We start from the raw sequence: 7,500 nt of genomic DNA, 5'->3' as shown, positions 1-7,500 counted from the left end.
TAGACAGACAACAGTGAATGGTTTGTAAGAAAGCCACGGGAGACGAGAGGCCAATTAAGTGCTGCTGAAAATGACGTGTAGCCAGTTTGTGTGCCACTGAGAACGTGCTTGCCAATGAATGATTGCAAGAAGTTATGCTAAGTCACGAGCCTTGGCGTGACTAAAAGTTGTGTTTAAACATGTGCTTGCGACAATTGCCCGGGAGTTTGTCACTGGAGATGTATACGTAGTGACTGTGAGCCATTCGTGTTACCGCATGTGCACTGCGAAGACTACAGGAGTTGTGCTTGAATGCATGTTTGGATGCGTGCTTGCGATGATTGCAAGATGTTACCCAGGATGCGTGCTTGCCATGACTGCAAGATGTTATGCTAGGATGCGTGCCTGCAACTAATGCAAGGAGTTGTGCCAGGACTCGTGCCTGCAACGACTGCAAGGAATTATGGTAGGCTTCATGGGTAGCCAGGCCGGAAAAGACAGAAGTCCATCCGGTCCAACCAAATCAAAATAAATAAGGTATCACACAACCCGACACCCAATTCTACGCCCGCAGCTGATCCAGAGGAAGGCAAAAAACCCCCAACAGAGCATAGGCCAATTTGCTACAGCCGGGGAAAATTCCTTCCTGACCCCTCGAGAGGCAATCGGATTTTTCCCTGGATCAACTATACCTATAAATATAAGTACCCCGTAATACAACGTACATTTAGGAAGGTATCCAGGTCTTCCCTAAAGCAATCTATTGAGCAAGCCAGAAGTGCCTGCCAGCAATGATTGCAACAAGTTGTGCCTGGACACCTGCTTGCAACGATTGCAAGAGGTCTATGCTCAAATGCGTGCTTGCCATGATTGCAAGAGAACTATGCTCGAATGCGTGCTTGTAATGAGTGCAAGAGGTCTATGCTCGAATGCGTGCTTGCAATGATCGCCAGAGGTCTATGCTCGAATGCCTGCATGCAACGATTGCAAGAGGTCTATGCTTGAATGCATGCTTGTAATGAGTGTAAGAGGTCTATGCTCGAATGCGTAATTGTAATGACCGCGAGAGGTCTATGCTCGAATGCGTGCTTGCAGCGATTGCAAGAGGTCTATGCCCGAATGCGTGCTTGTAATGAATGCAAAAAAGGTCTATGCTCGAATGCGTGCTTGCATTGATTGCAAGAGGTCTATGCTCGAATGCGTGCTTGTAATGACCGCGAGAGGTCTATGCTCGAATGCGTGCTTGCAGCGATTGCAAGAGGTCTATGCCCGAATGCGTGCTTGTAATGAATGCAAAAGGTCTATGCTCGAATGCGTGCTCGCAACGATTGCAAGAGGTCTATGCTCGAATGCGTGCTTGTAATGACCGCGAGAGGTCTATGCTCGAATGCGTGCTTGCAGCGATTGCAAGAGGTCTATGCCCGAATGCGTGCTTGCAACGATTGCAAGAGGTCTATGCTCGAATGCGCGCTAGTAATAAGTGCAAGAGGTCTATGCTCGAATGCGTGCTTGTAACGATTGCGAGAAGTCTATGTCTGGATGCATGCTTGCAACGATTGCAAGAAGTCTACGCTTGGATGTGTATTTGCAACGATTGCAAGAAGTCTGCGCTTGTATGTGGAGAAAACAGCGAGACACGCCTAAACGAAGCTGTGTTTCCTTTTTGAAGGCAATCTATAATGAAATGAGGCCGAGGAGCAAGGCCCCCCGGCAGGCATCCAAACATTGAAGAATCAACTGGACCCAAGCCGGGAAGCGGTATGTGACAGTGAAATGAGAGAACCTGCCATGACAGAGATCCGGATCGCCATGCCACAACTTGCGACCGAGCACGAAACGGATTCTGGAGCATGTACTGAAATGAGGCCATTCCTGGGGCACGCCGAGACGAATTTGGTACACCGATGTGACTATTCGTACCGGAACGTGATAGGTGAAATGAAATGAAAAAACCCATGACAAAGACAAGAATCAGAGGACGAGCCCATGAACCAAACAGATGAATCCTGTCTTTGGAGCATGTACTGAAATGAGGCGTAGCAGCTGGGCACACCAGAACGAATCGGTGCATAAGGAATGCGACAGGATTCGAATTGGCGCGTAATAAGTGACAGAAATGATATGCCATGACAGAGACAAGATTCAACGACTGGACTGATGGTTACGACAAAGAATCCGTCTCTGGAGCATGTACTGAAATGAGGCGTAGCAGCTGGGCACACCGGGACGAATCGGTGCATAAATAAACGCAACAGGATTCGAATCGGAGCGTAATAAGTGACAGAAATGATATCCCATGACAGAGACAAGATTCAACGACTGGACTGATAGTAGCAATAAAGAACCCGTCTCTGGAGCATGTACTGAAATGAGGCGTAGCAGCTGGGCACACCAGAACGAATCGGTGCATAAAAAATGCGACAGGATTTGAATTGGAGTGTAATGAGTGACAGAAATGATGTCCCATGACAGAGACAGGATTCAACGACTGGACTGTAGGTTACAAAGAATCCGTCTCTGGAGCATGTACCGAAATGAGGCGTAGCAGCTGGGCACACCAGGACGAATCGGTGCATAGAGGAATGCGACAGGATTCGAATTGGAGCGTAATAAGTGACAGAAATGGTATGCCATGACAGAGACGAGAATCAGGGACCGTGCGTGAACCTGCGAGTGATTCAGTCTCTGGAGCATGTACAGAAATGAGGCCGAACCCTGGGGCACTTCAAAGCGAATCGGTGCACCAGAGGTGCGACAAGATTCGCGCCGGAGCGCGACTAGTGACAGACATGATTTGAAACGGTAGAAATGACTGGGAGTGAAATGATTTGACATGAGATAAAATAAGATACATAACATAACTGCATGAATGAAGAGACATATATTCGAACTGGAGCAGACAAAGCGAAACGTGCGGACTGCTTGCCTTGTCGTAACAAGCAGTCGGCTGTGAGTCGAACGATTCGACCGATACTAATAGAAATGCTCGGGCAGACGAATGGTTTCGAATGCCGTACCTGCGAATGAATCGCCTGACGTGGCGTAATCGAACGTGTCGAAAAGTGATAACGACTACATCGAAAATAGAAAATAGTGACATGCGTACGAGGGCCACAGTAAAACATTCGATTTAAAAGAAGCGAGCGGGTCGAGAGTACAGGGAATGTTGATGGTACATCGAAATACATATCTGAAAAAGGGATGCCGAAGCCAAACCTGCGACAGCCGGCCCAACGTGAAACGACAAATTCGATGGGTACGACGACACTCCGACGGCGAAACCCACGGACGCTGATGTACGGGTAGACGAGTTGTCAAGACGGAAACGAATAACGCGGGAACTCATGAACAGGCTCACTGCCTCTGGTCTGGATAGTCGTCCCTTGATGTCTGACGTATCAGATATCGCGCACCGGAACCGACGAGGAAGACAGGCGAACGGGCTGGTTATATACTCCACCGGGCTCCTCCCATAATTTCAGGCCACCATACTGGCCTTTCTATATATATATATATATATATATATATATATATATATATATATATATATATATATATATATAGATGAATGGATATATAAATATATATATATATATATATAATTTTTTTTATTATTATTTATTTATTATTTTTATTTATTTTGTCACATTTTTAATTTAATCAAATATTTACATTTAATCGTATATAATACTGAAAAATATAGATTTAAAAAAAAACAAACAATAAAAGTGATTATTTTTTATTAAATAAATTCTTACACAAGCCACACACAATATACAATATAAAAAAGATGCACACACACACATATATATATATATATATATATGTGTATGTATGTGTGTGTGTGTGTGTGTGTGTATATATTTCATTTCATTTCATTTTTTTGTTGCTTCAAGATTGGTTAATAATGTCCACTAACCAAAATTTATGAATCTTGAAAATTTATGTTAATATTTTTTTTTTTTTAAATCATCAACAACATAAAACAACATAGAAAATGTTTAATTGTAATTTTTTATTTTTTTTAATTAAAGACGACTGAGGAATCTCAAACCAATTATGACACAACCGAAGATACTCCTTCAACGAGCATGAAAGCTGCATCTGACAGAGTAAATTACAATCAATAATAGATGCACTATAAACGAAAACAAAACTTTATATATTCTGTTAATACAAACTTTACATTGATAATAAAAATGTTGTCAATGCCAGTTGAATCATGAACTTTGACTGTCGTTAATATTTTCTTGAAATCTGTATGAATTAAAAAAAAAAAAAATTAAGAATCATTTCAATTAAGTTAAATTAAGTGATCATGTATTTGTACAGTTATGATAGTATATACAAGTAATTTATAATGTTTCCCTTTTTTAATCCCCCAAAAAAAATATTTCTCATATTTTGATTCCTCCAAAAAAAAAAGATACATATATATATATATATATATATATATATATATATATATATATATATATATATATATTTATGGTCGAAGCCCTATGGCCGATACGGATATGAACCAATAGACTTTACCATAAGATTAACAACATGAAATGGACCTGAAGTGTGCCCTGGTCTGATGGTCGGTATACCAAAATAAGGGGGCATACCCTAGATTAGAAATTAATATATTGTGAAGAGAAATGAATTTGAGAAATGCCCTGAAAAGGGGATGGGAGGGTGGGTGCCGCGCACCGGAAACCGACAAAGACCACAGGCGAGCGGGCTGGTTAAATACCCTCCGGGCTCCTCCCATAAATTCAGGTCACCATACTGGCCTTCCTACTTATGGTCGAAGCCCTATGGCCGATACGGATATGAACCAATAGACTTTACCATAAGATTAACAACATGAAATGGACCTGAAGTGTGCCCTGGTCTGATGGTCGGTATACCAAAATAAGGGGGCAAAACATTCAGGTAGGGGTGTAGTTTATTTGTTTTAGCTTAATTAGATGAGCGAGTTTGGTGAATGCTTGTGCCATTTCCACACGAGGATTGGGGATGTACTGGGCGAGGTAGGCAGGGTTCCAACTGGTTAGTCTCTCAATGACGTGACTTGGGACCCAGGCCAACATGCTGCCAAGGGTGCTCAAATACTAAAGAGTGACCACGGTATGGACCGGGGTCGAGGTGTAGGCTGCGTAGAAGGACCTAACCGAGAGCGGTCCTGACCTGGCTTCATCAACAAGATCAACCTCGGCCCAGTTGTCGGTGGTGAAAGCCATGGCCTGTCCTGTCTTGACATGACCCCAGAGTCGAGAGGCTGTCATGACCGGGTATAGCTTGAAGAGGGAGGAAGTCCAGGTAAACTCGGGTTTAGGAGTATTCCTGATGCCATGGTTCTGTAAGCCAGTGGTGGCCAAAAATTGCAGCGAAGCCTGTGGAGGCTGCGGCATCCGTCACTACCAGGGGTGACAGGGCATCGTAGATGGTATAAACATCGCTATACTAATCCATGCAGTAAGGAACCTTCCGACATAGATAGGACTGCTAATGCTACGGCATCTAAATTAAGGATCTAAGAGGGGTCCTGCATCCGTGAGAGGGAGACCAGGAGGCGTGACATAAAGATTGACCCTGGGGGATGGCCCGTATTGTAGATTTTTGACCATTCGTCAGGTGGTGTCTGTGTAGAACTTGGCTGCCAGTGCTACTAACGATAAACTGGGTAGGCCGTGAAAACCACAAAGGGCCCGGTAGATGGCCGCTTGGATGACTAGACTGGGGAATGTGCGAGGATTTTATGTGTCCCTAAAGATGGCAGATGTGATGGGCGAGTGTATGCCGTTGGCTATGGGCTGACGCCTCTAGATGCCTCGTAGTGGGGATCTTACTGTATGGGCCGTAAAGACAGATGGCTCTCCGGGTCCTGTAAGGATAAGAAATGCTGAACGCTGGCTAGGTATAGCCTGACTGTGTAACAAGAAGAAGCCAGTTGCGTGTGTCAACACGATCCCGGCGCAGGACGGAAGTTGAACTCAACTGTCCTAAGGGAGAGATGACAGACAGGGAACGGTGAATGGTTTGTAGGAAAAGCCACAGAAGACAAGTGGCCAATTAAGTGCTGCTGAAGACAACGTGTAGCCAGTTTGTGGGCCACTGAGAATGTGCAAGCAAAAGAATGATTGCAAGAAGTTATGCTAAGTCGCGAGCCTTGGCACGATTGCAAAAGTTGTGTTTAAACATGTGCTTGCGACAATGGCACGGGAGTTTGTCACTGGAGATGTGTTCGTAGTGACTCTGAAAAATTCGTGTTACCGCATGTGCTTTGCGAAGACTGCCGGAGTTGTGCTCGAACGTGTGTTTGGATGCGTGCTTGCAACGATTGCAAAATGTAATGCCAAGATGCGTGCTTGCAACGATTGCAAGATGTTATGCTAGGACGCGTGCCTGCCACGATTGCAAGGAGTTACACCAGGATACGTGCTTGCCATGATTGTAAGAAGTTATGCCAGGATGCGTGCCTGCAATGATTGCTTAGCTGTTATGCCAAGATGCGTGCTTGCAACGATTGCAAGATGTTATGCTAGGATGCGTGCCTGCAACGATTGCAAGGAGTTCCCCAGGATGCGTGCTTGCCATAGTTGTAAGGAGTCATGCCAGGATAGGTGCTTGCAACGATTGCAAAGAGTTATGCCAGGATGCGAGCCTGCAACGATTGTAAGGAGTTATGCCAGGATGCGTGCTTGCAACGATAGCAAGGAGTTATGGTAGGATACATGGGTAGCCAGGCCGAAAAAGACAGAAGTCCATCCAGTCCAACCACAAATCAAATAAACAAAGTATCGCACAACCCAACATACCCAATTCTACACCCACAGCTGATCCAGAGGAAGGCAAAAAACCCCAGCAGAGCATGGTCCAATTTGCTACAGCAGGGGAAAAAATTCCTTCCTGATCCCTCAAGAGGCAATCGGATTTTTCCCTGGATCAACTTTACCTATAAACATAAGTACCCCGTTATATATGTACATTTAGGAAAGTATCCAGGCTTTCCTAAAGCAATCTATTGAGCTAGCCAGAACTGCCTGCTAGCAATGATTGCAATAAGCTTGTGCCTGGACATCTGTTTGCAATGATTGCAAGAGTTCTATGCTTGAATGAGTGTTTGCAATGATTGCAAGAGGTCCATGCTTGAATGCGTGTTTGCCATGATTGCAAGAAGTCTATGCTCGAATGCGTGTTTGCAACGATTGCAAGAAGTTTATGCTTGGATGCGTGCTTGCAATAATTGCAAGAAGTCTATGCTTGGATGCGTGCTTGCAACGATTGCAAGAAGTCTATGCTTGGATGCGTGCTTGCAACGATTGCAAGAAGTCTATGCTTGGATGCGTGCTTGCAACGATTGCAAGAAGTCTATGCTTGGATGCGTGCTTGCAACGATTGCAAGAAGTCTATGCTTGGATGCGTGCTTGCAACGATTGCAAGAAGTCTATGCTTGGATGCGTGCTTGCAACGATTGCAAGAAGTCTATGCTTGGATGCGTGCTTGCAACGATTGCAAGAAGTCTATGCT

Source organism: Lithobates pipiens, unplaced genomic scaffold, assembly GCF_037356315.1.
Source record: "Lithobates pipiens isolate NorthernLeopardFrog02 unplaced genomic scaffold, aLitPip1_a1.2 Scaffold_16, whole genome shotgun sequence".
Taxonomy (NCBI): domain Eukaryota; kingdom Metazoa; phylum Chordata; class Amphibia; order Anura; family Ranidae; genus Lithobates; species Lithobates pipiens.
This window is presented reverse-complemented; position numbering follows the sequence as displayed.